The sequence below is a fragment of the Protomyctophum bolini genome, assembly GCF_963924005.1.
Source record: "Protomyctophum bolini genome assembly, chromosome: 7".
NCBI lineage: Eukaryota > Metazoa > Chordata > Actinopteri > Myctophiformes > Myctophidae > Protomyctophum > Protomyctophum bolini.
The window spans coordinates 33,299,008-33,318,266 of record NC_137868.1 but is presented as its reverse complement, the minus strand read 5'-3'; the positions used below and the strand labels follow the sequence as shown (position 1 = coordinate 33,318,266).

The 19,259-nt window shown below is 40.7% G+C and overlaps 1 protein-coding gene across 1 annotated transcript in view; it reads right to left on the bottom strand.

Annotated features, from left to right (window-relative positions):
* Positions 1-19,259, bottom strand: part of rnf19a (ring finger protein 19A, RBR E3 ubiquitin protein ligase) — a 43,769-nt gene that overhangs the window by 21,495 nt on the left and 3,015 nt on the right. The gene's annotated exons all lie outside the window — the stretch shown is intronic.

Below are 19,259 nucleotides of genomic sequence, written 5' to 3'. Positions count from 1 at the left end.
TTCTTCAAAGCAGACTAAAAAGTGTATTTTTTTATTCTGCTCTGAAGAAGGCTCTGCCGAAACGTGTCAGCGTTCGCAACTTCGCGAATAAACACGAGAAATTGCATCTGAGCCAGTCTTGCATCTTTTATTTTGGAGTGCCGCTTTTTCCATTTAGTTGGTTTATGAGGGACATAACATGAGAATTATTTAAAAAGAAATTAACAAGAATATACAAAACTATGCTAAGACTTGATATACTTGAAGTGCAACATTCCACTAGCTGGCAGCAACAGTATCCATATTTTCCATCACAGTCAAGATAATAAATCCTGCTCCTACTGCATAGTACAATTCATTGTGTGTCTTTCAGTTTGGAACATGATTACCTCCTCCAAATAGGAGAAATGTAAGAAAGCTGGGAGAGAAGTGGAAGTGGAGGAAGAAGAGAGAGAAGGTGATGAAGAGGAAATGAGAACACACTCCAGTCAAGAGCTTTGCCAGTGTGCACAGCTGTAGAGACCCAGTGGGTACACCGCACTGGTGTGTGTGTGTGTGTGTCTCTCTTCCACTAAAGGGGACACAAGTGGGCATCAAGCAAATGAGAAAACGGGTACAATAAGTCCCTCTTACACCATGTCATTGCCTTATCGAGGTCTGTAGCTATGATTCAGCAAAAACACAAACTGTCCTTCCCAGGACAGGCCTTCAACAAAAGGACATTAATTTAAGCACTGATGTCTTATGCAATTCGGGTCCAATCTCCCAGAGAAAGAAATACCTATGTTTCACTCAGTCTAAACCTAGGAACAACAAATGGAACCATGTGTATATGTTCTTCTAGTTATATAATCATTATATAACATATGTTATTGTTATTACACAGTGTCTAGTTCAGAAAGAGTCAACTTGTCTAGTTTATCAAGAGTTTGTTATATAATGACCAATGCACGTTTGCTAATCACCGACAACTTCTGTCTGCTAATACCGTTGCTTGGCATCGGTGTCGTGAGTGCATTAGTGCTGTCAGAACGAATTTCATAATATGAAAGAAATTCGAATATTAAAAAATATATATATATTCGAAAGCTAAAATTGCCATTCGAATGGAGCTTTTATCATTTATTAATTCTATTTAATATATTTATTTTGTTTTATGTTATTTTATCCGCTCACTAAATGTATTGAGTAACGAATCTACCGCTGTGAAATCTCCACGGCCGCTTCCACTGCATGTGAAAAGGTGCACGTCCGGTCACGTCGCAGAAGAGGTCAATGATTGGCTAACGTAGGGCCAGATTTCAGGGTAAGCCAATCAGAGACAGTCTACAGGGTGGGCGGGCTTACTGGCTGTAACTCTTTTAATCACAGACACACAAACCCTTGTAACACATGCATAGATACGTCTAGTATACTACACAGACAGAAATCGCCGGTAGAACGAAAATCATAATACAGTCTCATGACACAACTTTATTGCACATCTGTGCTTGCCTTTCATCCACGCTTCTATAGCCTTTTAAATCTCATTTCCCATCCACGGGCACAAGCAAAGTGGTATCAGCATCTTCCACCCGATCTGTGGTGTTGTTTTTGACGAGGGTAGCAACTAGTTAGCATGGGAGCTAACATTAGTTTAACGCCAAGGAGTCCTCCTTAATAACACTATGGTACACGGGAGGCGGCCTTTTTTCCGACAGCATTCTAGCCGACGGGGCAACGGTCTGCTCCGCAGCGGGGGGACAATGCTGCGTTTACACGGGCAGACACAGACGAATGCTAATATCATTTGGAGCAGCTACTGTACACGTCTGTTTGCATCAACATGTTGCTGGCTTCACAATGAATGATAGACTTTATCGTTGCGTCTGCCCGTGTGTAATGGTCAGGGTTTCAATGTCCACAGCAGGCAGACCTGTCAAAAACCTTGCACTTCCCAAAACTCACAAGACATGCCAGCCACGTGTATTATTATAGGCTAAATATGAGCTAAAATAAACAATGTAAATATTCGAATATATTCGAAAATTACAAATAATGAAGCAATGAAATTCGAATTGGATTATAGAGGTGAACTGACAGCCCTAGAGTGCATAGCTTATCAGTTAGTCACTGATCAGAGTGGCCATGAGACACTGTAGACTAGTCGACTAGCTATGCAAATCCAAACCACAAAGCTGAAACCTGAAAGAGAAGACCATCTCTTGACTCTTACAGACCTCCAGTGTTTCACAGCAGCACATGATCATCATGGATTCATGCCATGGCCAATGGTGACACATGGTTTACCAAGATAAGATGGGTTTACCACCTCGTCTTGTCCAGATGCCTTGGTGTGGTGACGAGGTGAGTGGGGGAAAAACGCCTGCCATTTAGTGTCATGCCTAGTCATGCCTCCCAATGAGTTGGAGTGTTTAGGTGTCCATGGTTACACCTTGGAAATGACCCATTGAGTGGACACACATATGACACACACACACACACACACACACACACACACACACCATTGTAATCTACAATGTGCATATTGCACAAAGGATAGCTAAGGCAATTTGGGTCAGTCAATCACATTGTACTAAAACACTTTACTGACAAGGTTTTGTATTTTATAACTAATCTGGGTGAAAAGCAGTACAGTTTTTCCATCTGATAAGTAAGAGAGGCTTATTGAGTGACGGCATCAGTCATTATGAGCCATAGCAAGGGAGTCTATCCCCGTTTTGCAAATCACCCTGGGAGATGGATTGCTCTTATCATCATACATCATCATGAAACTCATACTGGCCAATCAGAATGCCTGTTGCCTGTGATTGGTTAGCTGATTTGCTTGTTTACATACGACTTTAATGGCAAATATTGAGACGTGTGGGGACTAAAGCTGTATAGGAGGGGCTAGCGCCCCTCAAAAACACATTTGATAACTTTTCATCGTGCCCCTAAAATATTTTGTGTTACTAGATTTTTCAACTTAGTAGCACATTGGAATACTTGGAAAAACTCTAAGCGTTGAGACCTGGCTACAGATACAGACTACAAAAATGCCTTATACAGAAACGATGTGCATGACTGACCAAAAAATCTAAGTAGAAAATACTACTGTTGTTGCCTATTTTATTGTGTATGTCCCCTTGGGGAAACGTGTCCTCTGCATTTAACCCAAATCCAGTTGAAATGCTAGTACTTTGGTCAAGGCGCACAGCAAATATCTAACAGGCATGTCTTTTGGTGTGAGAGGCCGAAGTACCAGAGGAAACCCAAAGCAAACACAGGGAGAACATGCAAACTGCCACACACAAGGCCAACACTGAACTCATGACCTTGCTGTGAGGCAATAGTGCTAACCACTCTGAAATCTGAATCCAGTTTTCTCTGTACTGGTGGTACCACCGCAGAGGTTGTGGGTTCAAATCCACGTGGTGCATCCACCTTCGTCGAACATCTACCGTACACGAACACAATTGCCCATTGTTCGGGGGACGGAATCCAGCCGGGGACACCGGGGAGACTTACAGTGAGAATAGTCACTGCATGTAATCCTACTGTCAGCAGAAAGTATAGGAGTAGGACGAAGGCTCTACTCTCTTGGGAAGAAAAATCACACCAAAAAAAAAAAAAAAAAAAATCACAAAAAACTATCCAGTTCTCTTTAATCAAGAATTGGACTATTGCCATAGTCAGGCGAGGTAAGGTATGCAACTGCTCCTAATAATTAGGATGGGTAATAAAGAACAGATTTCATGTACGTATGTGAGAAATACCCCAACAACTACTAAGCATGTATTGTAACAGGGCAACATAGCCTACCTGGCTGCTGAGCAAGGCTGCCTAGAATAGAATAGAATAGAATGCTTTATTTGCCTAGTGTCAATCTGTATGAAAGATCTGCCACCAGTGCCACTAACATTAAAAACAGCAAGTATGCCACACAAAGCATTGAGCACATCATGAAAACCTGAACAATCTGAAGCTTCAACTGCACGACTGACACAACCTCACTCAACTGACTGACAACCTCACTCGACTGACTGACACAACGCACAACCTCACTCAACTGACTGACTGACACAACCTCACTCGACTGACTGACACAACCTCACTCGACTGACTGACTGACACCTCACTCGACTGACTGACTGATAAACTCACAAACTCACTCGACTGACTGACTGACACAACCTCACTCGATTGACTGACAGAACCTCACACGACTGACTGACACAACCTCACTCGACTGACACAACCTCACTCGACTGACTGACTGACAACCTCACTCGACTGACTGACTCAACCTCACTCGACTGACTGACAACATCACTCGACTGACTGACTAACACAACCTCACTCGACTTGAAGATGTTTCTAGTTTGGCACCAAGCAGCACTCTGCAGGCTGGGTAATGGCTTTGAACTCTGCTATTGTGTTGTAGCTGGATTGCACCTTTATCTGAGAGCCTTCCTTGCCTTGCATAAACACAATAAAATGTGATGCTGAAAACACGCAGTGTGACGCAGAAGCAGCAACTAATAATTAAGCCCAGCTTACCACGTGCAACTCACACAACTTAAGTCATGCTAACACAAAGAAAGGCATGCCATACACGCAAGCAAGCACATACACACACAAGCATGTACATAAACATAAATGACATAATACACAGTACAAGCCCATGTATCGCGCATTCATTATGAAACACACAGTCACACCCTCGCGTTATTGGCTAAAAGTTTAAAACTCTGAGGCACTGAGGAACTGCTCTCAGAAACCAAGATGGCGGACGGGTGTGAGTAGGCTGTAGAGAGGCTCCTGCTCGGGAAATTGGGAAACCTTTGGTGTTTCTTTCTGTGATATGCGAATTATAGTCCATGTTGCATTACTAAAAGAATCATGCTGACTTTTTACCAGATCATTGTTTGAACAAACTGACTCCACGCAATGGCGGAGTAGGCCGTCTATCAAACAATTCTAACAATGACAACTGCACAAACCCGCAATCAAAAAGACAAAAAAGACCAAAAAGGCATGGAGCGACTACAAGAACTGATGGAGCAAGTGGCTGAATCAAATAAACATCTTGCAGAGCAGGTTGCTATACTGTCGGTAAAGGTTGACAAAATAGACCTGCTTGCGGGAAAGATTGATACGATGGAGAAAAAGATTGGCTGCCTGGGCAATACAATGGAGAAGGCAGAGGCAGACCTGCATGACCAAGGCGTTGAACTCAAACATCATGACAAAAGAATTAAACACTTGGAATCTAAACTTGAAGACGCAATGAACGAGATTGACAGTTTAGAGAACCACTCGAGGCGCAACAATATTTTATTGTTTAATGTGCCAGAGAGACGCGAAAACGCCAACATGATATCATACTTAGCAACCCTGCTCTCTGATAAACTCGAAATACAGATTCAGGAGAGCGATTTCCAGGCAGCACACCGCGTTGGAGTAGAGAAGCAGACGGGCAAACCACGGAGGATCATCTTCAAAATGTTCACGTTCCAAAAGAAGTTGGATATACTGAAAGCAGCGAACTCAGCCGAAATCAAACTTGAAGACCAGCTGCTGAAGCTCAAGCCCGACAAGTCGGCAAGACTGAGACGCCGCGAACAAGAATACTGGCCTCTAAGACAATCGCTCCATGAGAAGGGATTCAAAACCAGAATGCGACATCCAGGAATTCTACAGGTGTCGATCGGCTCCGAAATGTTCACGTTCAGGGATCCAGACACAGCCAAGAGGGAAATGAAAGAGAAATTCCCCGACATAAAAGTTGACTGACAGTAGTCTAAAGCCGTAACACTGCGTGCAAAATATTATTTGGCACCGAGCGTTACACCGAAATCAACGCCTGACTGCTCCCAAGGTGGTAAGCCCATGATTTCCTTTTTCTCTCAATCTGACTGTCTGATTAATAAACTATAAACGAGTGGTTTGCACCACAATTCATCCACCAGGCTGAGACTTCATGGATCATACGCCCGCGGCCCATACCCCCCCCCTCACACACATTATACACAAACACACACACGCACCCATCTCATTCACTTCATTCGCCGCACTTGACGTTGTGTGCTCCATTTATGGATTGAAATGAGGATGGGAACATAATTCTAAAGAAAACGCCTGACGACGGGCTATATAAACAGCCACGAAACAGCCTGCTATTAGTCCCTTGTTTTGTTGCTTTCTTTTTTGTGCTTTTTTATTTTTTTTTCATCTAGCCGCTGTCTCTTACTGAGGCAGGCGGTGCGCGTTGCGCGAATGCATGGACCCTTTATTCTAATTATAATTTATTTGTTTCGTTTTCGCCCATACGCAATTCAAAATGACCACAACAATTTAAAATTGAATAGTTGTCTACCTATTTTCTACTTCTAATGGTGTTATTTTGTTTGTCGGTTTTTTGTTTTGTTTGCTGGTTTGGCTTATGATTAGTTAGTTTGGTTCCACTTATATCACGTCGATCAATGCGACGACGATTGCGCTAAGGATCGAACAGATCATTTGATTTATCATTATCTATTATTTATTTGAATGATTCAAGCCTATACTTTCTAGTCCAACTGTCTGTTTTTCCTTTAGTCTTATCTCTTCCTGCGCATAAGGCCTACGATTTCAGCTATTCTCTCAAGCTGTGCATTTTAGCCAGCGAGTGAGTACAACCAAATTTTGATCCGTTTCGATTTAAAATTATGCTTCCAGAGTTACATATAATTTAAATTAATACATCTGTGCGCAGAGTATATCGAAACCTATATTTGTGCCCCTCGATTTGATTTTGTTCTTTCTTTCAATGATAAGTAAAAGTAATGTCCATCAATTTAAACCCACATGAGATGAGTAAATGCTACTAACTATTTAATCATTATTTCCCTCACTTGAGTGATCTTGGCTTGTTAATATTAAAAATGTTTAAAAAATAACGAGAACTCTGGTATGTAGATATGAACAAACTAGAGCTTAGGCCAAATTTGAGGGTGGCCTGGCCCCTGACGCCTGGCTTCATTATGTTTTGGGTTTATAGGCTACTTTTAAGTTCTATACCTCTTTAATCATTTCGTATTTGCTTCTTTGTGTTGTGTGTAGCTACTATTAGAAAAAAAAAAAAAAGAAAGAAAAGGAAAAAAAAAAAAATATACAAATATAAAACTGTTCTGCAAGCACAGGCCTATTAAGCACACCACCTGCCATAGGCACATTAGATATTAAGCTTAAGGTTTCTCTCCCCCTTCCCGGGTACTGAGGCATAGCCCCTTGGAATGATTAGTGTTATTATGATGTTACTTGACATCATTAATTTCTGTCTGTCTGCGTGTCTATGTTGTGTAATTTGTTTAGTGTTTTTGTTTAGTTTTTTGTTTGCTATTACTCACTACCCCAATGTTGTCTTGTATTTAAACGTATTTAACTCCAAGTGGTATTCTGATAAAAATGAATGTAAATATTACAATTGTGTGCATCCTCAGGCGGGCATTGAGCCTTATACATCAGGTTTCACCAGAGGTAATCGTAATGACAGGCTCCATTTATTTAATGCAACTGCAAGATTTAAGCTAAACCTACTCCAAGTACTATGTCTAAATTGAATATAATATCTTGGAATGTAAGAGGCTTGGGTCACGCTATTAAACGCAAAACAGTTCTAACACATCTTAAAAAATACAAAGCCTCTATAGCACTACTACAAGAAACTCATATGACTTCAATAGAGCACTTAAAACTCAAAAACGGCTGGGTCGGGCAAGTTTTCTCCTCCTCTTTTAAATCAAATAGTAGAGGAGTCGCCATCCTCATCGACAAACAGATTCCTTTCATATTTGAAAACCAAATACTTGATTCAGAGGGAAGATATATTCTAATTACTGGCTCCGTGTGTGGTCAACATATGACACTATTAAACGTATACGCTCCTAATGAGGACTGTCCTGAGTTCATGGCAGAAATGATCACGCTGTTTAGCTATCATTGTAGAGGTGTGGGCCTAATTGCAGGAGATCTGAATCTCCTAATGGATCCGATGGCTGATAAGGCTCCACCTACACTGGTGAGATCAAGATCCTCTGCAGCCCTGAATGGTCTGTGCGAGGAGGTTGGCCTCATTGATGTATGGAGGGAATTTAACCCCAACTCTAGAAATTATACTTTTTTTTCCAATCCACACAAATCCTATTCAAGATTAGATTACTTCTTGATTCCATGTGGCATGGCCCACTCGGTATCAAAATGTGATATAGGACAGATTGTCATCTCAGACCACGCCCCTATCTTCCTTGACATCACACTAACCCAACCCAAGCCGGTGTCTAAGAGCTGGAAGTTTAATACCTCTCTCCTAACTGATAGTGAGTTTGACTCATACTTCAAAAAAGTCGTCTCCGATTTTTTTAATGAAAACAAGCATTCGGAAGTGACTGCAGCTATGTTATGGGATGCTGCAAAAGCTACTTTTCGCGGCTATATAATTTCATATGCTTCATTTAAAAAAAGAGAGTCCAAAAAGGCCAGAACCGAACTAGAGAACCAATTAAAACAGCTGGAAACAATCCATAGACATACACCTTCAGATCCAAACTGGAAGGCGCTATCAGCAGTCAAAGCTAAATTGGAGCTTGAGTATGTCAATGACACCAAAAAACTATTATTATTTTCAAGACAAAAACACTATGAATTTAATAATAGAATTGGTAAATTGTTGTCATATCAACTTAAAAAAGAACACACAGAACGCCAAATTAAAGCAATTAGGACACAGTATCAGGAAATTTCATATGACCCGGAGGTGATTAATGACACATTTTTTACCTTTTTTAATAATCTATATCAAGCACATATCTCTCCAACTAGTGAAAGTATTGACTCCTTTTTACAAGCGGCTAACCTACCTAAAGTATCTGCTGAGGATCGTACACAGTTAAATGCCCCAGTCACAACCGAAGAGACTCATGACACTATTAAGGCTATGTCTGTTGGGAAAAGTCCTGGCCTTGACGGATTCCCAGTTGAATTTTATTTACATTTCTGGTCCGAACTGCAACCACTTTTCATGCCTATGGTACAAGATTTTGTTGACTGTAATATTATTCCCGGGTCCATGAAAGAGGCAGCTATTACCCTTATAAAAAAAAAAGATAAAGATATGCACGACTGCTCATCCTATAGGCCAATTTCACTTCTTAATACCGACTATAAAATTGTCGCCAAGCTGCTGGCTAAACGGTTGGATTCTGTTCTCCCATTATTGATAAAAAATGACCAGACAGGCTTTGTTAAAGGCCGGCATGGCGCAGACAACATACGCCGACTGGTAAATATAATAGATTATGCTGGTAAAAATGGAGACGAATCCGCAATTATATCGCTGGACGGAGAAAAGGCCTTTGATGTTGTAGATTGGAGCTTCCTCCTCTCCACCCTTGCGCATTTTGATCTTGGCCCTAAGTTCATTAGCTGTATAAAAACATTATATACCTCACCAACCGCACAAGTTTTTACAAATGGCCTTCTTTCAAAGAAAATTAATTTAGCAAGAGGGACCAGGCAAGGTTGTCCGTTATCTGGAGCTCTGTACGCGCTTGTAGCCGAATCCTTCGCCCAAACAATTCGATTAAATCCTAGTATTAAAGGCATACAAGCTGGCAACCTAGAACACAAGATCTCGCTATATGCCGATGATACTTTGCTATTTATATCTAATTTAGACCAATCAATTCCTAATTTAATGTCAGTAATTAACTTATATGGCTCTCTTTCTGGTTATAAAATTAACCTAACCAAATCTACTCTCTGTCCACTGACTCAGATAGATGACGAAAAACTTAACACCTTATCCCCCTTTAAACAGACAAAAGAAGGATTTACTTATCTCGGTGTTTTCATCTCTCCCATACTGGACAATCTTTATACCTGTAACTATACACCTCTAGTACAAAAGCTGAAAGATGACATGGACTTATGGACCAACCTACCTCTAACACTTATAGGTCGAATTAATGTAGTTAAAATGAACCTGTTGCCAAGATTAAATTATCTATTTCAATCATTACCCTGTCCAATTCCACCCTTATTCTTTGCTAATTTAAACACTAATATCTCTAGATTTCTCTGGAACCATAAAAAGGTACGAATCTCTCTGGCCACACTGTGTAAACCTTATAACGAAGGTGGTTTAGCCCTCCCAAATCTTGAATTATACTATTGGTCTGCTCAAATTAAACGAATGACTGAATGGTTCCAGGAGTCTGATGATTCCCTATGGAAAACAATAGAATCCCATCTCAGTCACCCAATTCCACTTAAATCTCTCCCTTTTGTAAATGCGAGTTTGTCAGGGCTCAACAAATCCTTCGTTGTTAACGGCATTTTATCAATGTGGCCAAAGTGTAAAAAATACTGTAAAATTCAAAAGAGTTTATCTGTCCTTTCACCTGTTTCTCATAACCCAGATTTACCGGCGAGTCTAAGTGAGATTGGTTTGCAAAGGTGGACTAACAAAGGTGTTAACAATTTGGGCTGTCTACTCAGTAGTACAAACATCAAGCCCTTTTCAGAGGTGAAGGAGGAATTTGGTCTGTCTTCCACAAACTTATTCCAGTACTTACAATTAAGACACTTTTTACAATCTTTGCTTAGGAAAAATATTTTTAGGTCTCACATAGACGAGATAGAACAATGCATTATTAACACCCAATCTATGTTAAAATTCACTTCAAAGATTTATAAAATCCTCAATGGTAGAGTGACGTCATCCTTCCAGCCTCTGAGAAGGATATGGGAAAAAGATCTAAATGCTGTAATTGACCAGGAAACATGGACAACAATATGTGTAAAAGTAAATCTATCTTCACTTACTCCTAGAATCCTAGAACATAATTACAAGTTTATTTTCAAAACATACTTAACCCCTGTTTGTCTAAACAAAATGTCCAGGGAGAACTCTCCCCTGTGTAACAGATGCAAACTGCATTTGGGTACCTACCCCCATATGTTCTGGTTTTGTCCAAAAATCAAACCATTTTGGCAAATAATTCATGATCAAATTGAAAAAATCCTTAAAGTAAAATTGAGAAAATCTCCTCTGTTATACCTGTTGGGGGCAGACCCAAATGTAAAGTTGAGCTCTGCTCATAGGAAATTATTTGATCTATTTAGATTCTTAGCAAAGAAATGTATCTTGATTTTTTGGAAGACAGATGAAATACCCTCAGAACATATGTGGATGGCCCAAATAATGTCAATACTACCACTGGAGAGACTCAAGTATGAAACACAAAATAAGGCAGATGTATTTGTGGAGGTATGGACCCCCTTTTTAAATCATATTGAAGAGCGCATTTGACTCTGTTTAGGACGGAACCCACCTCAACGTGCACACATACATTATACAACCCATGTACCACTTGGAAACTATTATTTATTAGCTATTTTTCATTTTATTTTAATTTAGTTCTATTTTTTTTTCCTTGTTTATTTATTGTTGTTTTTATGTAAGTAACTGTCTTGTATGTAAGTCTGCTGTCTGTCCTTGTGTCTATGTAAAGAAAACCCTCAAAATAAATAATATAAAAAAAAAAAAATAAAACTCTGAGGCATCCCATGATCCTAGCTGTAAACACTAGTGGATATAAACACCCAGAGGGACCCAAAGGGAGTGTGTCTCTGCAGGAAAACACCCCAGCATCACTATAGAGGGGATGCTATAGGGGGAAAAGGCCAAAACTATAGATATACCTGTATATATTTGTTTACATTTTGGCTTAAAAGTTGTCTATACGACCTTTAAACAGACACACTGGATGTCTGGATGAAGTAAGAGGCAATGGGAGATAGTGCTGCACAATTATTCATGCAGCACTAGTTGGCTGTCCAATTCATTTTAGTTACTCTCTTATGTTTTTTGTTTGTTATTTTAATAAAATGAGAATAGTGTTAAAATCGTCATCTCAATTCTTGAAGAGAAAGAGAAGAGAAAGACACATGGAACCCCAGGCATTTGTATCAACAAACCGTCATTTGTTGATACAAATGCCTGGGGTTCCATCATCCATGGGTCATTCCATTCCTTATGGACAGAGTTCATGGGACATACCTCTACTGTGCTGCACGATTAATCGAAAAAAATAACTCGATCTCGATTCTGACACACGTGCAATCTCATTTCTAAAATTATGGCAACTCTATGACGTCATGTTGAATTCGTGTATTATTGTTTTTACAGCGAAAAAGACCAATCAAACACTCCGCTCCAAGCACTCCATTCCAGTACTCCGCTTCAGCACTTTGTTCCATCCAACGTGGTCATAGCAGTGATGTTTTGCTACAGACTGCAGCCACTATAGCCAGCACTATGCTGGCTGCTGCTGCTCCTCCTCCTCCAAGCAGGACGCCGAGCAGAGCAGCGTACTACCACACAGCAATGTATGGTAGTATTATGTATTAGAAAACAGCGAGAAAAAGAGAGATTGATTCACTACCGTGGCAACAAAAGCAGCAAAGTCACTCTTTAGCTCCAACCATGCAAGCTAATCTTTAGCATCTTAGACGAGAGACCAAACAGAAAAAACCTGATCAATGTGCATTATCCACATTTGAAGTGAGTAGGCTCAAGTTGGTAAAAGAAAATGGGTCAGTTATTCTCATAACCTACTGTTGTGGAACTTGTTTGTTGACTATTATTCTGGGGAGGTTATGTTCTCCGTTTTGAGTAATATCACTTGATCAATCCTGATTTTAAAATTCCAGACTAGAAAATCAGTCAAAAGTAAGGATAAAAAAGTGTGCTACCTGCCAGATATAATATCAGACACATTTTGAATGATTTACAGGCTAAAAAAAAAAATATTTTCTTTGGAAAAATGAGAATTGTGTGAGAATCGCGATCTCAATTCTTGTAGAGGAAAATCAAGGTTCACATTTGAGCAAGAAATCACCTTTACAGCTCAATTATGAGCTCAAAATAACTACTTACTAAGCTGGTTTTATTCAGCAGAATTACCACAGATATTATGTGCACACTTGAATCTTTTTGAGAAGGGAGGTCTTAAAGGGTAAGACCACTTTTTTTGAGGTTTGGGTTGTGTAGTTACTTTTCCATGATGCAACTCCAAATGTGGACAAGAAATAAAAAAATACTGCTCCAGTGATTAGAAATTGATAATTCAAAATATGCTCCTCATTGACTTACATTGTAGCTAAAACAGCTCTCAAAGTCACTATTTTAGTACGTAAACAAACACAAACTAAGTTGATTCAGACAATATAGAGCATCACCAAAACTCATGTTTTATTTTTTCATAAAAATTTTAGATTCCTGTTGCTTTTACTATTTGAAGATCTGGATCCGGATCCACGGATCCAGTCCGGGTTTTCTTCCCAATAAAATTGACAAATCAACAGGAAGATAACATTTTTATGAAAAAATTAAACCACATGAGTTTTGGTGATGCTCTATATTGTCTGAATCAACATTGTTTGTGTTTGTTTACGTACTAAAAGAGTGACTTTGAGAGCTGTTTTAGCTACAATGTAAGTCAATGAGGAGCATATTTTGAATTATCAATTTCTAATCACTGGAGCAGTTATTTATTTCTTGTCCACATTTGGAGTTGCATCATGGCAAAGTAACTACACAACCCAAAAGTGGTCTTACCCTTTAATGTCTTTTTCTTTGCACTGCTCAGTGCGTTCCAGACACTTATACATTATTCTAATGAGTGCTGTGTTTGATAGGACAATTACAGGTAATAGAACTGTGATATGATAAACATCCGTATGGAAAACAATTGCAGTTTATTTTTTCATGTTCAAAATGTCATCGAACGAAGCTTCGAATATTCAAATGTTTTGAGTCAGCCCTACTAGTCGACATTAACGCTTGTCCCACTTGTTCTGACAAGCAATATACTGTATCTTCAAGTGACTTTTTGTCAATGACGTATCTAAATCTCAACTCTTAAGCACCAATTTACACAGCCTACAACGTTTAAGATGGAGGTCCTCTTAACATAGAAAAGAAAAGAGCTTTATTATTAACCAAACACAAAACAAAAGAAGCCAACAAAATAAACGGTGGGTTAGACGTTTTAAACACCCACTAACCCACTAAGCCTGTTGTGTCGACAACCAGCTTAAACATAAACCTAGTCAAACTCACTACAAACTAAACATGTTTGCAACTCAGGCTCCGGTCTTGACCCATGACCCAATAGTCACACACTGGTTGTCTGTATAAGGGACATGACACACCAAGCCGATGTGGAACCATTGAATAGCGGCTGTGGCTGGCAATCTGTTGTAGAATGTGTGTACACCAACGTAGTGGTAGTGAGGTATCTGCATGGACCGCTCACCAATTTCAAACATTGAATTGCAGATGTGGGACAGGGGGTCGAACAGGGAAAATATTTGAACAGCCACACATGAGAACAATAGAGAGAGAGACAGAGAGGCACACACTTCATGGAAGCACTCACTTCTGACAAAAGAAGGCCATGATTGATCATATGGAGATTTGTTAATTGTATTAGCTTTTAATATAGTGAGTTTGGTGTGTCAGGGCCATAATTCTCTAGCCTCCAGGGTTAGGCTATGTGAGTGAAAGTGCATGGCAAACCAACCACGGAGTGTGTGGCATACAGTGTGGTCCGGTCCCTTGCTGCTACTGGCATGGTGGCTGTGCAGTGTGCACATTCTGAACAATGTGAAACGCCTTACCTTATTTAATACTACGGCAGCTCGGCAGGGAGATAAAACAGTGGGGCTGGAAGATAGAGATTAATTCACAGACAGCCAAGCAGAGGCAGAAAAATCAGACCAGTCTGAAGTGAGTGGTGCGGTACAGTACTGTACTCCTCCCTGGCCTCTGTAAGTGTGTGTGTCTATGTGTGTGTTTGTTTACTGGCCACTTTAGGTGTTGCAGAACTTGCAGCACGGACACGTACGTACGTATACATACACGTACGTACGCATATACACATAGCTCTGCATAGAAGTGGCACTAGCACCACTCAAAAACAAGCACACACATACAGCATGTGAGCAGTGAAATGCAGAGCGGCTGATCTGAGGCAGTGCCATCAGTCGGTCAGTGTCCACTCGGGCTGCATTCCTAGCCTGCCCGTCTCCTGTGTAATGCTGCCTCTATGCACATTCCTGGCCCTCTATGGGGCTAGGGACAGTCAATACATTAACAAGGCTCTAACTGCAACACACACACTTTGATGAACACACGCACGTGCGCATCAACCCCTGGCAGGCCAGCACAACAGCAATTGACTGATGTGGGCTGGCAGCCTGGCAGCCAAACAGTTTCCCTTCCTCCTTTCTCTCTCTCTTCACCCAAGTGCAGAGCAAGCTGCAAGCTGTGGGTGTGGTCGATGTCTGTGTTTCTATGAGGGACTTATGCAAGTGTATTCTGTGGACAAAAACCTAAGAAGGTGGTTGACCAGCACACACTGTTAACTTGACAAGAGAGGAATTGGAGCAAAGGCTATAAATAACAAATATAGCCATCATAGTTGCCAAGTCTGCTTATTATATATTTTAGGCTCGTTTTTCCTGTAAAGTCACTTGTATATTGTATTGTATTGTATACCATTGTATTGGTATTTACCGTTTCCAAATGTAGTTGCTTATTTGGGCATGAATCCTAAAATGTTCTAAAACAACGTTACAGACAATTAAGTTTCACTGAGCTCCATAGTCTGCCATGTTGCAGGATCCATCCACAACCTAACCTCAGGTTACCATGCTTTTAGCAAGAGCAGTCTACAACAGCATTCACTCCTTCCCCCATGCACGTGCAGTCGTGCAACACGCACACACCCTCCATGCTCATTTCTCTGGTGGAATCTAGCAACATTGATAGCTATAAGTTATCACCTAGTTTTAACGCAAGTCTCGGATAAGCAAAATACATCCGAAAATATTAAGGATTTAATACTGTCCTGAGACTCAGCAACATCACAAGCATATAATGAAATTCTGAAAACAAAACAAAGGGAAGACAAAGCTTACTACAGCAGTGTTACTGATAAGTGCTAACAGGGCTGTTGAAGGCATGAGAGGCAAGGTAGCGAGCAGAAGAGGAAAAGTTTCCAAATCCAACAAAGCCAGTATAGTTTCCTGCAGCCTCCCTCCCTCCTCCTCCGACCCCCTCTTCTTTCCCTCCCTCATTTTACTCCAGAGCGGAGGAAATGAGGTAAGCACCCTGGCATTCCTGCTCAGCTGAGAGAGAGAGAACTTAAACAACCAGAGAGAGCGTGTGAAAGAGACAGGGGGGGACGAAGAGGAACAATTCAGTAAAATGAGAATGGATAGAGATTTGTTTTTCCCCGTTATCTCCATGGAGGTTTCCTCCTTCCATCCATCCAGTATGGGAGAGCAGGGACACTAGTTGAGCCTCTTCAGTTCACACCCACACACAGGCCGGAGCTTTACGAGTCCTCTAATAAATTAGCAGCTGCCCTGGAGCTCCCCTGAGTACTTGGTCTTCACAACCCCACCCCAATACAGACGTTCTGTACGTTGGGATGGGCTCCAGTAGTGGGGCTTTCCCTGACTAAATGCTCAGGAAATCTTAGGCTGGAAAGATTCTTCTTAAAGTATATTGGGCAAAATGATACAGTAGCAATCAAATCGGCCTGTGTCAACAAACGCTAGCCCGGTTGTATATATATATATATATTCAATGTGCGTTGTAAATGGTAAATGGTAAATGGTGCATTTATATAGCGCCTTTATCCAAGGCGCTTTACATAGATTGTGCATTACATTCACCCATTCATACACCGATGGCAGCGGAAACCATGCAAGGCACCAACTAGCACATCGGGAGCAATTAGGGGTTCAGTGTCTTGCTCAAGGACACTTCGACAGTAACTCTGGGGGAGCCCGGGTTTGAACTGGCAACCTTGCGGTTCCCATCCAGGCACTCTACCCCTGAGCCACCGCCGCCGCCCCGTTGTGATGTCACTGTGGGGATAACCCACCCACCCATATTTAACTTGAGCTATGGAAGATGGAACAGAAGAAACAAATGTTAAAAAAACCTAATCAGAATTATCAGACTAATCATCCCATTATTGCCTGCTAAGTGCTAATAGACACCCACGTTGCAACACATCAAGTTAACAATTTCAGGCAACAAATCTTAGCTCAGCTTTGTGTAGCTCAAAGCATCTGCATACTTACTTATGTTACCTACTAGCACAGTATTCTTCTGGGCATGACATACTATACAAACATTCGTCAAAAATAGGTGATGTACAAGCTCACAATGTATTCCAAGTTCACAACTTTTTGAACTTGTAGATCGGCTAATATCAGCTAAGAGATTTGGTGCAGAGGAAAAAAGGATGGGCCTTTTTGAGACAGTAGGTCGCAGATTACTATGAAAACCTGCAAAACATGTCACTCCGTCCGTCACGCCACCATATATGGCTGTCAGTCCGTCACGCCTCGTGACATGCTCCATATGGTGTCCTCCATATATGAAGACCCCAACACTGACCTCATCAAACCCTGGATAGCCAATTATCCATACATGGAGAAGACTGGATCATCACCTAGATCTGCATATATGGAACCGACCAGCAACTCTACATCTGACCTCAGACCCTTAGATCTCAATATATGGAGCTGACCTGTTCTGATATTCCATATGTGTGAGTGTGTGTGAGAGTGAGTGAGTGAGTGATAGAGAGATATGTTGCATATTTTGTGTTGTATTGTTCCACTAAATTTCATAATAATTGCCACAGAACACCAAAGTTTTATTATTATGCCTTTTTTATAAAAGTATAATTTAGGAACTAGTAAAGTAACTAGTTACTCTCTTAGAGCACTGAAGAGCAGTAACTATAACTAATTACTTTAAAAAGTAACTTGTCCAACACTGCTCAGGAGCTACAGTTATGTGGATGCCCTCTGTTGTGACAGTGGACAGGTGACTGGTATTTTCATCAACTACCCAAACCGAGAGATTTGTCATCCTTGAGTATGACAAAGAGATTGACACACAGATTAACAAGGCAGGCGAGCAGAGGTAACTGACACCCACACTAGAAAATTCAAAGCCTCATCCAAAACACCTTCATGCCAATAAAGCTCCTTTGAATTGAGGGCCCACAGGTACTAGAACAGGGGTCTTAACACTTTCCCCCCCATCACAAGGGCGGGGATCATGTGGCCAGTGCCAGTCAAATGCGCAAAATACCAAAGAGAGTAGAATAAGAGATCCTCTGCAACCTAGGACAAATAAAGAGGATAAGGCACAGAGGTGCGGCCCGGTATCCTGCAGGAGGTTTTAGTGCTGCCAACGAATATTATATATCCGAATATAGTTTTGAATCATTTTTTTTAATTAATAACCGAATATATAAAATTAAGGTTCAAATTAAAAATAATAATAAAAAATATTTTTTTATTTATTATTATAATTAGTTTTCGGTGCCATGGGTAAGCGTTGTGACTTGTGAGCTTGTAGATTAGTTATATTTGCCACGCGACACGCCGACAACGGCATACATTGAAGAATAAATCAGCTGCCTCACACTCTTCCTAAACACAGACTATACAGCGCAGCGCAGTTCTGATTGGCTGCCTCGTCTCCAGCCATGTTGCCTCAGAATTATTTAGGGTCACTAATTTGAGCATAACAGCGGAGCGCAGCTAGCCAGCTAAAAAGTTTCATAACGTCGGCCGCAGACCCACAGTCCACAGATAATAATAATGCAGCTGGCTGCTGGTAATTAATTGATTTAATCAATTTGGGCTTGTTAGACAACACACAGATCTATCACTCATCAATCTTCAATCATGAAGCGACTTTATCCTTCAGGAAATTATAAAAAGATAAATAAAATGCGTAAGGATGAAATGTGGTGCCCCGGCAGCAGCAGCAATGCAGTGTTCTGTTCTGTGAATTAATACTGCCTCCGTGCCTCGTTTTGATAAGGCTGTGTGGTAGGATTGCTCATTTAAGAAAAAAAATTTACTGGAGAAGGGAGAATGTATGCGTTGTGTTCCAACTCAGTTTTCAGCAACAACAATGCGCGGAGAGAGAGAGAGTTGCGCCAGCAATGCGATCTTAAATGTTATGTCTCAGGTTGTATTGGTGTAAATATAATTATTAAAAAATCCGAATGGCTCGAATTGAAATCCGAAATCCGAATGGCTCGAATTGCTCGAATCCACGTGGGTTTTTAAAACGAATATCCGAATCCAATTTTTGGACAATTACAGCAGCCCTAGGAGGTTTACACATGCTCAGTGTAAACAGGAAC